The following is an 18,492-nucleotide window of genomic DNA, read 5'->3' as shown; positions in this document are numbered from 1 at the left end:
GAATTAAAAATGCGACTCATTATCGTGATTAAGCTATTATATACATATACAACAATTTTGGGGGTAGAATATGTTACTTCGAGATTGAGTCTGAGGGGGTAGCCTCCCTCGCGTAGTTTACCTTGTGTTTTCAAATTTGATTTCAAAATTAACAGTGTACAATCGCTGTTACTATCTTTCCCTAGTATCTACTTGCTAGTATTTCCCAAGAATTCTACTTCAAAACCATGCAGTATTTTAAAGAAGACCACCGAGCCTCGTCAAGCAAAAGCGCCCCCTCCAAATCGACCGAACATCATACAGCTTATTACATCGCTTCAGGTATGATCCTTGGCGCAGCGTTTCGACGGGACTTCCGCTCGTCCCGCGTTTCCATCTGGCCTTTCGCATTAATTAGTCCGAATTCGGGCCCAGTCACCGATTCCCTCCCTCCCCCTGGTACGCGTCGCGTGTCTATCAATGCTGGATGCTAATGGATTCTACGCTGTCGAAATCTCCGCGGCCGTAGGGAGGGAAGCGCAGCATCGTCCTAATTGGCGCGTTAATTAATTAGCGATCGTCAATTTGTAGCGCGGCCGCTGGGCGATTACAGATCCCACGCGCTGACGATTATTAAAACTTCATAACGCTGCAGGAAAATGAACAGCGCGCAATTAGCGGCTGTGTCGAACTGCCCCCCACCCGCCCTTCTAAATACGAATTAATTTCCGTGATGGAATTAGGAGATCCTCGGGAACGAGGTGTCTGGCGAACGATGGATGTCAGTTTTCATTGAAATTCACTGTGAAGCTTCAATGAAACAGGTTTTTTTTTTAGTTTTCTAGGGGAAATCATCAGACTAATAAGGCGAATTTATCTCTCGCCGGACTGGGCCATTTTTTGGCGGAGGTAGTGATGGGTTCGAACGTACCGCGAGTATTTTTGTTTGAATAAGTTCTAATGGAATTACTGTATCAATTTTGTTTAATCCTTTTTCTGGATAATTCTAGATAGGCGCCAGTACCTCTGTATAATATTTATTAAGTTCGTGCGAAGTGTACTTTCACTTTGCAAGTGATCCGCTGATTACATAAGATGCGTGCGTGTTCACACGTTTGATAGCGACGGAATCGCAATCAAGACATAGTGCTTGGAATCGAAGCCTCGTCGTTTCCACGCGAGACTGCACAAACGCCCGAACCACGCCTGTCCTAATTAGCGTGCCAATTAATTAGCAATCGACAAGTTGTCGCGGCGAGGAGCGAGTGGGGCTTGCTTGCATCGCCGAGAATGCGGTCGTCGAAATCTCGTTAGAAGAACAATCGACGCGACACCCACCGTCGTTTTCTCCCAGTTACTTTATAATTAGCACCTGTTTGCAGCTACTAATTGCTGCTTGCTCCGCGGCTAACGGGGAATTAGAAGTCTTCGAATTGTTCCTTCGTAAATTGCGTTTAGTAGACGAAAGGGGTGGCCCGTTCAAGAAATAATTGAATATGGTGTTACATCGTGTTCCACGAAGTTTCCACTGTATCGAATGTTTCTTGTGCTGTTTTTAACCCTTCGTGGTCACACGGGGTGCATCGCACCCCAGGCAATTTCTTTTTCTTTGCCAATATTTTTGTAAATTTTTGGCTTTAATACAAAAAATTTAAAAATTTAGGGAATTTTAACAAACAAATCGCTTCTTTCCACAGATTCTTTTCAACTATTAATTTCGTCATATCAAAATTGGAATTTCTAGAAAAAGACTTAAAGCATAATCGTACATATGAGTATTACAAATCTACAATTATCAGAAAGTTAGCAGATTCAAAAATATGAAAATCGTAGATAACTCGAAAATGACGCCGGAGTGCAGTGATCTCCATGTTACCAAATTCTGATTATTCTTATAATACCTTCTTAGGTGCGACCACGAAGAGTTATTGATCCTTCGATATTGTTCAGTAAAATAGCACACTGTGTGCCTATTCCTGTCCCAGTCTCCAGTGGAACAGAAATCATTACAACAGATGTATAATCAATGAAGTAGATACACCTATGTACTTATACCACATTGGAGTGGTGTGTAAAGTTATACCTTCAAAGTACAATTCGTCATATGTGATCTTCACCACCGTCTATAGTACCCTACGATGCCAAAGCGCCCCCGCACCTTGGCCTACTCTGATCCTCGAAGTAGTACAGGCATAGAAGCAGCAGTGAGCTTTCCCAAGGCCTCAGGGGATAGCGATGAACTAGTTTCGGGGTTTAATGTAATCTAGTATCGAAGCAAAGACTTTTAACCCCCACACACAGCGCGCCACTGAATCCCTTCCTTTCAACAGTCGTAAAACTTCATTTCAACCCCTGTACCCAATCTCCAGCGTCCATTTGCTCGGAATTTCCCTAGACCAGCGAGGAAGGTCTCTAGACCAACGACCGAGCGGGCGTTATTGACCAGCCACGTTGCTCGATAAGCTGTACGCTCGCTATACAGATACAGTGACTGGGTCCAGTTGTAACTTGTCCCGGCAGTTGGTCATCGTTGGCCCTCAAGGGGGCACAAGGCGAAAGCGCGCGTGTACACGGGCACGCGCAGGAAAGAGAGAGGAAACACGTCGAGAGCGTGTATCAATATTGGCCCAGGCTGCCTAAATGTTGGGCCGAGCGCTATCAGCGCCGCTGGATACATTATTCATGCACGATAAAGTATTCTCTGGGCCGAGTTGCTGCTACACGCGTGCATACATCGACCTGTGAACATCACTCGTGGGGGGTTGGGGACAGGAAGCGAATAAAAATCTGACATTTCCACGGTATCTACGCGGGCGGCAATGTGGAGCCCTGTTCCTTTACTGGATCATTGGGGAAGTACACTCGGGAATTATATAATAAAAATTAATGGGTGGGAGGGTGTTGTATTGTGGTCAAGTAGTTTAGGGGATGTTTGCCTTCCATTTGGAGAAAAGTGTCTCTTATCGTCACTGCAGTCGATCTTTACGAAGGTCTTAATAGTGGAGGAAGTGTTTTAACCCTCCGTGGTCACACCTTATAATCACAAGTTGGCCTCGCGGGGTTCACTGCACCCCAGCGTCATTTTTTGAGTTACCATTTTCGTATTTTAGAATCTTTTAACTTTTCAGTGATAATTGTACTTTCGTAATACTTATACAATCATGGTCTAACAGTCTTTTTCTGGAAATGTAAATTTTGATACGATAATATTTGTAGTTGAAAATGAGCGATTTTCCACGATTGTGTGAAAAAAGCGATTTTTTAATTTTTTTTATATTTTTTTTCTTGCGATAAATCCCCTTTGGAAGTCGCAAAGACACGACATTTTAACTCGAAAATTATTCTTGGGGTACAATACACCTTGTGTGAGCACGAAGGGTTAAATTCCGGGGGTGCGATTCGTCATTATTGTTATATTTGTAATTCTAATGGTGCAATAAACACATTTAATAATACTAATAATAGTAATAATAATTCCCAACGGTTAGTTCAGACAAATTATTTCGACCAGATTTCACCCTTAACTGATCACCACCACCCTCCCCGATCGCAAAGCTTGCGCTGCTCGCAGTAGGCACCAGCGAAACGTTTCGCGCTGCGAAATCAGAAAAAGTTCACCCTTTGGAATTCACCCGTTCCGCGGGTTTGGAATTCCAGCCAGCCGGGGAAGAAAGATCAGAGACTCCAATTTACAGGGAATAGTTGCCAGCCACTCGTCCCTTCTCCGCCCGGCGGTGGCCTTAGACGCGCTAACGAGAATCAATCCCCGTAGAGTCTGGCCGAGGGGATGCAGCGATTAATTAATTATCGGTTAAGAGTCAGACCGTTGGGGTGGCCGTAGAAGGGTACGACGAGAGCAAAGAGCTCGAGGGGCCGAGGGCTGAGGTAAATTTTACCGCGTGCATCGTCGAGAGCTGGAATCCAAGTCCTGGAGGATCCGTTGCGCGTTGGCTGCAAACAAACATGGCTGCCTCCGTGGCTAAAACCTTCAACGATCTATAAAATTGCGAAAATCCAAAATTCATCTGATCACGAAGTTTTGAGGAACTTTGAAGAGCGATCAAATTTGATATATTTGTGGTGGGAATTTAGAAGTAAATTAAGAATAAAGTTGTTTCTGTTTTAACACTTTGGGGGGCACAAGTTTTGAAAATGTTTAAGGGATCCAGTTTGACGGTCTGAAAATAAGGCAAATATTTGGGGATTTTTTAAAGGAAAAGTATCGACTATTATAATTCCAAACTTTGTACGGTTGTTAATTGGCGTTCGAAGAATGTGCTGAAATTGTTTTAAGCAATAATAATAATTTTGTTCAAAAATACAGCGATGGTAGTAAGAGGGGTTAGAAAAAAGCTTGTTGCTGGCGGACACGATTCTGGCCGTCGTAGTCATCTGAAACAAAGAAAGCAAAAATTGTCTTGATTTATATAAGCGTGGTTATCGCGTGAACTAGAATGAAGTTATTATTTGCAAAATTCGAATTTTGCAACACAGAAATGTAACAAATTCTTTCCGAGGGACAATACTTTCGTCTCTCCAAAAAAATATTGCAGCTGTCGAGAATCTAACGAAATACACTGCAGATTCAAATAATGATATTCCTTCGCTTTTAGAAAAATAAATTTTCGGGCAACGTTTGACAAGACTACACTTCGACACCAATTCTTAAAATTACAGTGCGCGTAAAATATTAAAATTATAGCTTTCACAATCCATGTTCACGTTGTGTTTCAAATTTAAGATTAAGTTTCAAAATCTTAGCAACTAAAATGTTAAAATATAAATTTCACCGAACAAAGCAGTCTCATACTGAGATAAATAAAATATATATAAAATCAAGCTTCGCGGAATAAATCAGTTTCATGCGCAAACATAATGCACGCTGCACACTGCACTGTGTCCAAGCATTTAAAACTGCAGATGCTTTACGTCCAGCTGTTCCCTCCCGAAACTACAACGGAGTCTGAGGGTGCATTGATACATCCTTCGTTCGCCAAATATTGATAAAAGGGAGGGGGCGAAGGCGTAGTGAGATCGAGGGGCCCGTAAATGTTTGATTCCGTTTGTTACCCCCGCGCCGGCGAAGGAGCCAGGCTTATTTTCAGCAATTGGAGCACCGTAGGGAAAGTGTACCGGCGAAGGGTCTTGCGGAAGGTTCGCGCCCGTCTCCTAAATAATAAAGCGCGATGACGCGAGCTTAAAGCTCGCGGGCAGACAGGCGGAGGACGGAAAGTAATCCCCTGGATTACTTTCCCGCCATTAAAAGTAACTGACCCTAATGAACATCAAGTGGATTCGAGCTCCCGCGCCATCCAACCCCCTACCCCAGTGCCTGGCAATTAACGTTTCGTAATTCAAACTGCTCGACGTGCTTCTCGCGTCCGGGCAAGAGTCACGTCACTTTTAAAAAGTGGCCCGGCGATATTTCATTCGATCAATCTGATACTCGGTAATAAGAAGCGTGCGCTCTTTGATCGGTAGTCGCGGGGGTGGAGCAGCTCTTTCGATGAAATTACATTTTCGCTTTGAAGGGTGCGCGAAGCCTTTTGCAGTTTTCTCGGGTTTATTAAAGATAGCGTAGGGAATCGCGAATATCGATGCTTATTTTTCTGACATTTATTTCCTCATGTCTGTGTGTCGTATGTATGTGCACGGTTCTGCGGAGATCGATTCGTGATTGGTTTGTTTGGGGAGTTTTGTGATTGCTAGTTTGCGTTAATTGCGAACTTTGGAATATTACCATCTCCGTGAAATTCAAGCTGCGTTGCAATACTTCGGCCCTGTCAAAGTATAATAATTTAATAGTTCGTATTTTTTGATTCGCGAAACACACAAATTTTATTAAAAAAAGTAGTTTTTTTTAGCTTACTTCCAAATTACTGAAATTAATTAAAGGTATCGTATGCAAAATGGCAGGCAAATCTGCGAACGACGTTTCTCCACCCCCTGCTCGAATTTGCAGTAAATTTTGTTACGGACTCCAGACGAACAAAATTCACGTTTGAACTAATAATAATCTGCAGCAGGGGATGAAGCCCTCGAGGGCGGTGGAAAAGAGAAGTCGGCTCCCGAGCAGCTCTTTGCCCGTCGCTGAAAGCAGCACGATAAACATCCCAGTCGATCGTGCTTAGTCGCGTATTGCACAAGTACTAATTACCCGTGCTTCCGTCATTACCAACTCCGTGGACGCTGTTTCATTTCGACTTTATCCGCTTAATAATTCCATGGAACTGGCTAACGGACGTTGCGAAAGAGAATCCCTCAAATATAGCGAATGTATTGTGAGTACATTTCAGTGTAGAAATTATTTTTTATTCCGCCTTTCGAATCCGAATTAAATATTGCAGGCCACTTCACATTTTAAACCCCCAGTTGTTAACTTACATTTACGGTAGTGGTAGAAAGAAAGTGCGCGACGCATAAGTATAGATACATTTATTTCGACAACTTCCAAATCTATAGGATATATATTTTAAGATAGAATTATTTTTAATAGAAGTGTCCGAATTTTTTTATTATATATTTATTGTGAGTACATTTCAGTGTAGAAATTATTTTTTATTCCGCCTTTCAAATCCGAATTAAATATTGCAGGCCACTTCACATTTTAATATCCCCCAGTTGTTAACTTACATTTACGGTAGTGGTAGAAAGAAAGTGCGCGACGCATAAGTATAGATACATTTATTTCGACAACTTCCAAATCTATAGGATATAAATTTTAAGATAGAATTATTTTTAATAGAAGTGTCCGAATTTTTTTATTATATATTTATTGTGAGTACATTTCAGTGTAGAAATTATTTTTTATTCCGCCTTTCAAATCCGAATTAAATATTGCAGGCCACTTCACATTTTAATATCCCCCAGTTGTTAACTTACATTTACGGCAGTGGTAGAAAGAAAGTGCGCGACGCATAAGTATAGATACATTTATTTCGACAACTTCCAAATCTAAAGGATATAAATTTTAAGATAGAATTATTTTTAATAGAAGTGTCTGAATTTTTTTATCGTTCAGAATTTAAATCACTTACAGCTTTCAACTTTTGTCTTTCGCTCAAATCGTCACTCCGATCACCTCCCCCACACTTTCCACCCCCATTACCCTGCATCACTCCTGAATCTCCCTCGAAATTTATCGCGAGCACATATTACAACATTCTCCTCTGTCTTTGTATTCATTTTCATCAAGAACCTTGGAAGCTTCGGGTCCATAAATGGGACTTTCGGGGATAAATATCGATTTAATAATAATGATCGCAGGGTTAATTCTATTTGCGCGAGCCCCGAGTGCCCGCGAGTCAAGGGAAAAATGAGAAGCCAGGTTCGAGAGGGGGCGATATTAAAACGGCGGCAAATAACAGCTTATAACTTCCGAGTAGGTGGTGCAAAAGACTGAACCAGCGCCCTCTGTCCATAAAACAGCACGAGTAGCCCCTGAAGATTGCTTTCCCGCCTGTCGAAAGTAACGACGCGGAATCCCCGCGCCGATCAACCCTCCGCGACTGAAATCTCGCCGACTTCCGCACCTGTTTCCCAAGGTCCTTTCACGGGGGATGCTGACGCATTTTAAATTAGACGAAGTCAAAGGAATGAAACTGGTGAGTCCTTCTGATAGGGCCAGAAAGGCCCCCGAAGCTTCGCTATAAGCTGACGTTAAACAAACAGATGCATCGCGTAAACAGAGAGCCTAAAGGCATAACTTTGAACGAGGGGCGTAAAAGAGGAGGCGAGTTAGGGGTGTTAAAAGCGCGGGAGGCGGGGAATATTCCGCGGGCAGGGTTACTTTGTAGGCGTTAAAAGTGACTGACCTTAAACGAACGTTCACAGCAATCCAGCCAACGGTTACTTTCCTCTCTCTCTCTGCTCGCTCGATAAAACGTTTCTCCGTGGCGCGTCGAATCGTTTAACGCTCGCTGATATTTGCATAAGTGACTCTCGACCCTTTCCCCTGGACAGGAAGCGCTTTTCGCGCGGGTCACACGCTGCCTTTTTGCAGCCCCTGTCGCAGTTAATTCGCGATCGTTCTGGCCATTTCATCGAATTGTGTTTTTAATACTGGAAATACGGGGAAATAAAGTTCTTTGCAGAGTCCGGTTTAAACGAGGGGAGCGACCCGACTGTTCTGGAGCTTGAAACCTTAAAGCGGGGTGGTGCGGAACAATGTGGCTGGAGTATTATTATCTGAAACAATAGGAAGCAATTCCATCCAGATGATCACCAGTAAGATCTCTATTTCGGTGGTATTTATTACTTGTAAAGCACTACACGCACACTCCTACATGCAAAGTCCCTCCTTCTTCGGCTTAAGGGGTCATGCTCGGTCAGAAGGCCGAAAAAAAGGGTGGTCTTTGGAAATTTTTTACTCAAAAGCTATAACACATTTCTCAAAAAATCTTTTTTCCTTTTAAGGATTGCATCTAGTACCGTGCATCGTATTTTTTTTATTTAAAAATATTTATCAATAACTGAGTTATTGTCTATCACTCGAAGGTTCTCTAAAAAAGGCTTCTGCGGTGACCACTGCTGCTCGAAAGTCGATCATCTGAAATAAAAAATTCAAAAGAATCAAGTAGGGCTACAGCCGACAGACCCTGCTGCCCTACAAAATTCAAGTACCCTCCAATAATTGAATTAGTTTAAGTATTTTTATTAAATTAAATTAAATACCAAAGAATCTACACACACAACCTTCCCAATTTACAGAATTCGATTAACACTAATACATTTTCATAAAATTCGATTAACACTAATACATTTTCATAAAATTCAATTGATAATAAATACATTTTCGTAACGCAAGGGGGTCGAGTGTAATAAACTTGGAACTTGTATATATATGAACGAGACTAGGAACTGGCACTTGCGAGAAAGAGTTGCCCTCTGGTGGCGCTGGCGAGCACTAAACCACGATACCATGCGGCTGAGACGTGACGACGTCCTAATATTTATTTACCTAAAACTCTTTTCACACCGCATTAAAACAAAACACATAATCGATCAAACAGAATAATTCCCAGCCACGTGGAAGCAATTTTCCTTCAGTTTCTTCGGGAACGATTCTTTCCTGTCGCTTGCAGTGGCACCTCCGCGGCGTTCTCGCAAGGAGCCGGTCCAGAAACGGGACACGTTCGCGGAGGGCACTTTGCCGGTAAATTAATTTGCCGATGGTGACACGTTGAAAAATGCAGCGGCCGCTAAGCGCCATCTGGACGAAGGGCTGGACGGAAAGTATTCCACGGGGACCAACGGGAGTCTCTGCTGTTCGTCGAAAGCGACTGACCAGTAACAAATGTCCGCTGCAATTGAGGTTCGATGGCGGCGCTCCCAAAGGAAATACATCGCCTCACGGTTTCTTTATCGCCGGGAATGCCTCTCTTTTCTCCTGACACTTCGGAGAATGATTCAGTCCAGCGGAAAATTCCCCGCCGATTGTTTCCATAGCCGACGAAATTCCCTGCGCGAGCGATGATGACAGTACGCCTGGGGGAACCCGTCGAAGGAACTTTAATCGTGAGACGAGAGGCAGAGCAGCCTGGTCACTTCTGACCCGCAGTAAAATTTGTTTACCTTTGTGTAGACACCAGAGAATGAATTTTCCCAGAATTTTCAGCGCGACATATGTGTAGGATTTATTTCATAAACTTATGACATTTATTTTTAAAATGTGCTAAATTAGGTGGGGAAAATAGTTTTACTTAATTTAGTTTTTTTTTTTTAATTAATCACATATATTTTGAAGCACAGGTATTGAGCTGAGGCACATTTCGTGACTCCAGAGTCCAGAGTTTAGCGTTCGAAAGTTTTTAGGCGACAGACAAACACACGAATATATGAACTTTCTACTTTGTATTAAAATATATAAGATATACATAAATACAAGTTTGTATATTTATTAGCTGTTAGCTGGCGGTGCTGGATATTTTTGGACCCAAGCGTAACTTTGCCGAGTGTAATAGCAGTAAGGAAAACTAATGAAATCTAAAATGAATTCAGTACTGTAACAAGGGAACATCCCGGACCCGAAAATTCAAAAAATTCTGAAACTTTGTGAATATGTAGGGAATTTCCTCCTTATTACAACGGAATTTTTGTTTGCTGCCCAAATTCACTCTAAGGGGGTGTAATTGACCCCTGAAAATCCGGTTATTTTCCGATTTTGTGTTAAAACTCGTCAACTGTAAAAATAATTTTTTACCAAATGATAGAACTAATTACAAGAAGTATCTTTTGTGTAGAAACTTTTTTTCTATCTCTTACAGTTCACGAGTTATAACACAAAACCGGAAAATAACCGAATTTTCAGGAGTTAATTTCATCCCCTTCGAGTGAATTTCGGCAGCAAACAAAAATTGCGCTGTAATCAGGAGGAAATCTTTTACAGATTCACAAAGTTTCAGAATTTTTTGAATTTTCGGGTTCGGGATCTTCCCTTGTAAGAAAAAGAGCATCGTTCAAAACATGTATAATAGGATATTATAATACGGGTCCAATCTGACCCGGACGATCATTCGAACCATCCAAAGGCTAGCCAGGGTCGACTAAAAATGAGAAATATTTGGAATACCTCCTAAAAGAAATATTACAATTATTGCGTGGGGTAGACGTAGGAAAGGAACTGTCAGCCTGTTATCCCTTATTTTCTCCGATGCCTGATGTTTTCTGCAATTTTCCAAAGGTACATCGTTACCAGTTATCAGTCTCCGGTAGCTTTGTCAGCTTACTTTCCAACGGAACAACCTTCGCGCCATATTCGGGCCGTGCCCAAGGTTTCCTCACCCCAACCGAAGTTCATCCCGTTCCCACATATCTTAAGTCTCTGTTGCTCCTTAAATCTACTTCTACATCACCCAGGACAAACACGAAACGATCATACCGCGGAATAATCCAACAGAAGGACAGGCAAACAAGGTGATTTTCTCGAGGAACCACGAATTTCGCTAAACCCACCCCTTTCCATCAGCCCTGGCGCGCGACACCGGGTAACCAGAAATTGGTGTTCGCAAACTTCCCTCACCCAGTTCCCAGCGTCCCTCGCGTGGATCCAACCCACTCGAGCCCTCCGCTGCTCCCATTTCGCCCCGACAACCACTTTTATCCATGCAAAGTGGCTCTCGGGGCAAATCCGTGGCGAGTCGAGGCCGATCGAGGATTTCCTTGGAAAGAAATGCGCTCCTAGCTGTCCACTCGCGAGCCCTAGGGCTAGGAGCTTCTTATCCCGGCGCTCCTCGGCAAACATCCTCCCCTTGTGCTTAGCTTTCGCGCCACCCCCCTTTGATTCCTCTGCCCTGGACGTCCAGGTGAGCTTACGTAAGTCTCGCGGGGGTTGGGTGTCCGTTGCAGGGGGCAAGGAGGGTAAGAGGCTTAGCAGGCGTCAGGTTTGTTGTCCTTCGGTGCACGAAGGCAGACCGGGTCGGTTTAGGGGGTGGCTGAAGGAACGCGAGAGTCTCGAGTTCTTCCTGGAGACACGGCCGACACGCGGGCGTACATTGTTCACGGACGGCAGCCATTGTGGCGCACAACAATGAGGCGATAGCGAGGGAACGCGAAATCCTCGGGAAACTCTGACGCTGGGCCGTCGTGCATTCGTTAGCGGCCTGCAAATTGCAGTTTTGCTGCTACCGCCTGCCACGCGGCGCTAAGACAGCCTTCTTTGGCTCCTGCGACGAGATATACGGGGTGACTTGGGCGGAACGTCGAGCTACTTGGTTCTTTGGGTGACGGAGAATGGGGGGACTTAAGGGGGTATACCCGTTTGAACCCTCGGAAAATGTATACATTTTGTGGATTTTTTTACAAGTCAACGGTTTGATGCAGATTTCCCGTTTTTTAACTATGTTTACATAGTATTATGAACTACTTATAAAAAAAGTTTCAGTTAAAAAACTATTGTTTTTCGGAAGTTACGGATACATGTCCGAAAGTCTCTCGATTTTAGACGGCTAAACGGTGGCCCTAAAAACTCGCGCTACGTTTAATCAATTCACTTCCAATTTTGAATGCAGAATCATAATAACATTCCGCATCGTCCAACGAAGGCTTTTTTTATTTCGATTCCCCGTTTATTATTTATAAAGGAAAAAGGTGGATATTTCTCTTAGAAAAATTTAACTTTACCTTTGATCTCTCACCATTTCTTTATTTTTCAAAATTTTCAAAATCGCCTTCGTTGGACGATGTGGAATCTTATTATGATTCTGCATGCAAAATTTGAAGTAAATTGGTTGAACGTAGCGCGAGTTTTTAGGGCCACCGTTTAGCCGTCTAAAATCGAGAGACTTTCGGACATGTATCCGTAACTTCCGAAAAACAATAGTTTTTTAACTGAAACTTTTTTTATAAGTAGTTCATAATACTATGTAAACACAGTTAAAAAACGGGAAATCTGCATCAAACCGTTGACTTGTAAAAAAATCCACAAAATGTATACATTTTCCGAGGGTTCAAACGGGTATACCCCCTTAACCTTTTTGACTTTTGGAGGAAGATTTTACGGTGATGGACGTTGTCGTCGGTACGGTATGTAACGGCTAGGCCCGGGTTCGTCTCTGTAGGTGAAATTAGGTACTTGTAAACTCGGGGAACATTGGCATCTACTTAACAGCTATTAAGAAGGAAGAGGAAAAAAATTGTATACATTTTCACACTTGTATTACCATCACAAACGATGCAATGTTATAATAGGATACCTAAACCAAATTTAAAAATGTTAATTAAAAAAATAAAAAAATAATAAAAAAAATAAATAAAGTACATTGAACATAAAAAGAAACAAATTTAAGTGTTAATAAGACACTGTTGCAAAATCGCAAATCAGAGTGGCAGCCCCCTGATAAGAACACAGATTTGATGCATTTTGACAATTGTAGTGCATTCGCAAAAGATGCAATGTTATGATAGGATACCTAAACCAAATTTACAAATGTTAATTAAAAAAATAAAAAAAATAAAGTACATTGAACATAAAAAGAAATAAATTTAAGTGTTAATGTAAGTTCAGATGGTTAAGGACTAGGAGGCTGCCAGTCTCATTTGCGATTTTAGAACAGTGTTTCAACTGCCACCTAGGCAGTTCCAATTTTTCCGAACTAAAATTCAATATGGCCGTGATCACGTGTTCACGTGATAAGCTAAAATAAATGTATTATAAATGTAGGACGCAATTTAGCAAGTTCGCCTAGGACGCAAAAAAGGCTCGAGCTGGGCCTGGTAACGGTAGTTGAATGCGGGATTTTTATGAATTAGCACCAGCGATATAAAAGGCAGATACTGAATATGGATTATATTATAGTTAAAGACATTTTGCGTTCTTTTGATTATGGAGGGATCGTAAGAGAGAAATGTTGATGAGGTTATGTTTATTTGTACCGAACGCTAGCGAGGTTCCCAATGCGCATGCGCGGACCGCCCCTCGACTCCGCCCACGCGCCTCGCTACTGGTCGCTGCGCTCGCTTGGTCTCTTCTAAAGGTGCGATCCCACGGTGCGAGAGTCGCCGAGCCATGCGCCGTGGGATCGCAGCTTTACAAGACTCCAAGTTACAGCGAGCAATAGCGAGGCTCGTGGGCGGAGGTAATAGCTTCATGTTTATGAAGGAAACGCGATACAGGAAAATATATTCTTTTTACAAGAGGAATCCACCTGCAGAGTGCATGCTCACGCACTTATGGTTCAATCAGCCAGGGAAGTACCTGAGCGCGTGGTTGGCGAAAACGTCGCTAGAAATGCCTGGCGTGTTTACATAATTCACGAGTAAAAACAGCGTCGCGCGGCATCAGCGTCGTTTCCAGCCTTAAATAAACCCGAGTCCTCCTCTGTCGGCGGAATAAATCGATATCGATGCACTCAGCCCGCCAACTCTCGCAAGAAAACGCGTTATACGGGTTCAATCACTCAACATTATAAGCTGAAGTACCCTCGGTGCGTTAGGCGACGCGATGGAACGTTACTAGAACGAAATCTTCGTTTCAAAGGGGAAGACTCCTCGACGGCGCTACATCTCTCGCGATTTCGAAGTATTTGCAATTCCACTGGCGTGGACATGTTTTCACGCCGTGGTACCTCTACTCTGTGTACGGTTATCACGTCGACACTTTTCTAGAAAGCAGCGTAGGTATTGCCTTAGAATCCACTAAAGTTTGTTTCGAAAACAGAACATTCAACTCTTCTGTACCGTTTAGAAAAATGGGCACTCCTCAAAATTTCGCGCCACTGCGAGTGTTAAGGGTGGTTTCTCGTGTAACAACTCTCAGAGAAACTGAGATCTAAGAATTTAAAAAAAAAAAAATTATTGTTAATATTGGATTAAACTCTTTTGAGATATAAGGAGGCATTTTTAAACTTTCAAAAAAAATTCTTAAAGCTAGACAGTTTACGCTGGGATTGAACATCAAATTTTAATTTTAGTTTCTAGTTATAATACTTTTCTCACCGATGTAAAGCAAATTTGTCTAAGGAAGAAAAGTCACTTTTTTCAACCACTATAAGTTTTCTAATTTTTTATTTTTTTTTCCTTAAATTAGGGTCAATCCCAGCGTAAACTATTTAACTATACGCACCGTCAACAGGAGCTACATCATCGAAGAAGTTGACAAGACTCGAAAATAATTAAAAAATAATAAGAAGCATCGACATAAAACAAATATTTTCTGTAAAGATGCCCCCTTATATCCCAAAGGATTTTAATCCAATATTAATGCTAGCTTTTAAAAAAAAAATCCACCCTTAAGTCGAAGAAGCTCTTCAAAATTAAAAGTTATAGCGTTCAGGCTAAAATATCCCCCTAGAATAGAAGATCTCCTTGCACAGTGCTATTCTCGAGTTATCAAGAACAAAGAGTGTATTTCAGTCCTCATTGTTAAGTGACTCACCCTGTACAAGCGCCCCGTTGCGCAGGCAGCCAGCACCATTTAAACGGCGACGTTTACTACCGTTACATAATGCCGCTTCCAATGTCCCGAGCTAATTAAGAGGCGTCTTAGCGAAAGAAACTCTGGAATCCGTTGTAATGAGACCCCGGTCTTGAAAATTCGTAGCGAACAATTAACCGTACTCCACTTTTAAGCGCATTCTTCGCTGCCTTCCACCGAGATTGCCGTTCGAGGCGCTTTGTCGAATGCAAGCTTCCCTCCAAGCAATTCCCCGCCACCCCCTCGCACCTCCAACCTCGACTGAACTTGCATCGGAAGTTCGTCGATCGGACATCACCCTCCCACATTTACCGCCTCCGCGTTTAATTACCTCATCCCCGTCCGCGATTCACTCTCCGCGTTCGAAATTTCGAAAAACGTCACCCAGCTTCCTCATTAATCCCCAATGTTTCCCTCAATTTTTAATCAAACGAAACTCCCACAAGAATCGCGCGTTTTTTAATCACGGAAACTTCGCGGCTCCCATTTCCCAGTGTCTCGAAAGGACATTACCCACCCCACAGTGCCAAACAAAATTCCCCGCAGGGGTATGAATATTAAAAGCAGGACATTTAATTATACCGCGCAATGGAAGACAGATGTTAAAGGAATATTAATGGCATGCGTCGCTGACGACACAGAGCGAGGGGGAGAGGCGCGGAAAAATCTGAAGGACACATATGGCGAGCGTTGGTATCATAGATTCTCATAATGCATGTCCGCGCTAATCCGCTTTGCAGGCGCGCCCGGGGTGGCTTGCTCGCGAGGGCAAGCTAGCAAAGCTTGTTGCGGGTTATCGGATTTTCAGCTGATGAGAGGTGTCTTTGAACGAGGCGGCCAAGATGGCGGGGCGGGGGAGTAATTTTTCGAGGGAGCGTCGCGCGGGTCGCAATCTACGCGCGGCGAGGGAGAGAGACGGCCGGGCTTGCTCGCTCGGGATGTTGCTCGATTCCGTAGCAGCGAGGAGGCGTTCAGGCGGGAGTAGGTACCTATCCTTCAGCGTTTTCCGACGAACGGGTCGTTTTTACTCCTCGAGACAGGATCAGCTGGAGCGTTTTCTGTCTGGTCGGACGCTGCAGGCGCGCGGATTCGATTACAGCTTCTTGAAAGGGAACGGCGAGCTCTTTCAAAGTTCCGGCGGCTCGAGCGTTCGGGAAGGGAAGCCTTTGCCTCTCAGGCAAATCGTTAATCCCGTAGCTCGAGTTTTTATTGCGAGCGCGGGGGCGTAATTACCAGGACGGTCCTTCCGCTGGCCTCGGGTCGAGGTGGCGGGCGAGTTTTAATTGAACTTGATTGTGTATTGTCAGGCTTCTGGGTGGGGACAGCTTTGCAGGATATCTGGGTGCGATATGGGTGGTTTGTAGATGCTGATTATGATTGGGAACGTAGCCTTGGGGGATGCGAGCTGTTTCTTTATTGCAAGATTTTTGGTGCGGACTAATTAGCGTGGGGTGTTAGACAAGAGGGTTGTGGAATGCTGTGCTATGCGATTGGGCAACGCTCGTTAGTGTTTTTTATTAAAGTGCTACTGGGAGATTCATTGGCAGGTGTAGATACAGTGACTCCCAAAAGTATTCGGGCACTAGAGTATGGCTAACTTTATGACTTGATATTTCAGTTGTTTATCAAGCAACTGCTTTGTCTATTTTTGCTAACCATAAGTCATTTATTAATGTTGATAAAGATATATAATTTATATGAAAAATTCACATGCATTGTGCAATGATAATTGCTGAAGGAAATAATGTGGTGTTTTCGGCCCACAAAAATATTCGGAAACGTGATATACATGTGAGAATAGAAACATAGTAATGGGGTTGAAAAATAATTTAGAAAACTTAGGGCTACGTAATTATAGTATACCACGCGAAGAATTGCCAGTGAGAACGATACCGCAATTTTAAAACTCTGACAAACCATGGCTCGACAAAATTTTCGCAGACCAAGTACAATCACTTCTGTTAACTTCAATTAACCCTCAGTCACAGGCTCGTAACCGCAACTTCAGACGATTGAAACGTTTGTCTACGCAGCGCCCACGCGAGACAACGTGTCCCAAAACGCAAACGATTAGGCTCCCCTGTAAGCGGGCAGGGGGGGTTGAGTCTGCGGTGCCCGAGTGATTGATCGTGAAGGGTGGCCACCCCTTCCATCCAGGCTCGCAGGCGGTGAAATTTCGAGACCGTCGAAACCAGTCGAAACTTCAACGCGGTAAATTCCAGGCGGTGTTTATTTTGCCGTAAGCAACGTCGTTCTTCCGTCCATTGGGATGCGATGGCGTTCGCGCCTCCGGGGCGAATTTCCGCGGCGCGCGGGAATTATGCAAGGAAACTGCGGGCTGCACTGGTTTCGATGTACTTTGGCACTTAGCAGGCCACGAATAAACCACGAGGAACGAGTAACGACCCACGCAGCTGCTGAACAGACCGACATGAGTAACAGCTTCAAACCTCCTGCCCTCTCCCCGCCCTGGTAGCACATAATGCACCGAAGTCGGACTTTTTAGCTTGTGCTAGTGTTGTTACGATTTGGGGGAACGGCAGGTGCAAAGACTCTCGAGTCTGATTCGCGCGAAGAGTTTATTAGGGAATACGATTTTATAATCAGAAGTAGCTCACTGACCAGTGTTCTGAGCGAGAGCGGTTTGGAGCAGGGGTTTGGCTGGAGTTTTACAGAGTTTTTTGGGGTTGGATGCGAGGGTTATTATACATAGTGGGCTGGGGGAGTTAGAGTTACAGAAGGGAGGTGCTATGGACGTTGAAGACTGAAGTGAGTGTCTCTGGATCCTAGGATTCCTTAAGTGAGGGTCCTAGGGGCCTTGGATTCAGATGCAAGGATCTCATGGACCTAGGGTTCCTTAAGAGGAGATTTTGGTCTAAAAATCGTTTTTTTTTATTTCATGTTTCGAATTTTCAACCTTTTAAGAATACGTGTTTAAAAGGATTTGTTTGAAATTCGTAAAATTCCCGAAGTTATAGGCATTTGAGTAGCGGCAAATGCATGGGTAACACCTGGCTACTCGGCACTCGCGTAAAACTTTAAACGCGTTTTTCTCGAATCAGTGTTCTCAAAATCGGTTTTATATTATAATAATATATATTCATATAAATTATTTATATATAGATATCTATCTTATATAGTATAATATAGATAATATATATAAATGATATATATAGATACGTATTGATCTATTTAAATTATTATTGATAGATTTATGGAATATATTGAACTAGATTAATTATTAATTCGATGAACCCATAAATAATCCATACACTAATAAGTTCGAAAGATTTATTTACAGATAATGGTATTATTCAGTAGATAAATTTTGATTTATACATAAATCAGTTATATATTAATAAGCTTCTTGTTGTATAATTATCTCCTGATATATAAATAATTTATATATTCATATATATAAATACCTGTATCTCCAAAAGTTATTATCTGATTCGACTCAAACTTTTTTTATTTTGAAGAATATACTTCTGGCTCGTGGATAGACCAGTAAAATAAAAAATTGAAAATTTTTAGTTTTTAAAGGCGTTGAAAGGACGAAAAATATAGGGAAAAAGTGATTTCAAACTTCAAGTGTCGTAAAT

The sequence above is a fragment of the Andrena cerasifolii genome, chromosome 2 (assembly GCF_050908995.1).
Source record: "Andrena cerasifolii isolate SP2316 chromosome 2, iyAndCera1_principal, whole genome shotgun sequence".
In the NCBI taxonomy this organism is placed as follows: Eukaryota; Metazoa; Arthropoda; class Insecta; order Hymenoptera; family Andrenidae; genus Andrena; species Andrena cerasifolii.
This window is presented reverse-complemented; position numbering follows the sequence as displayed.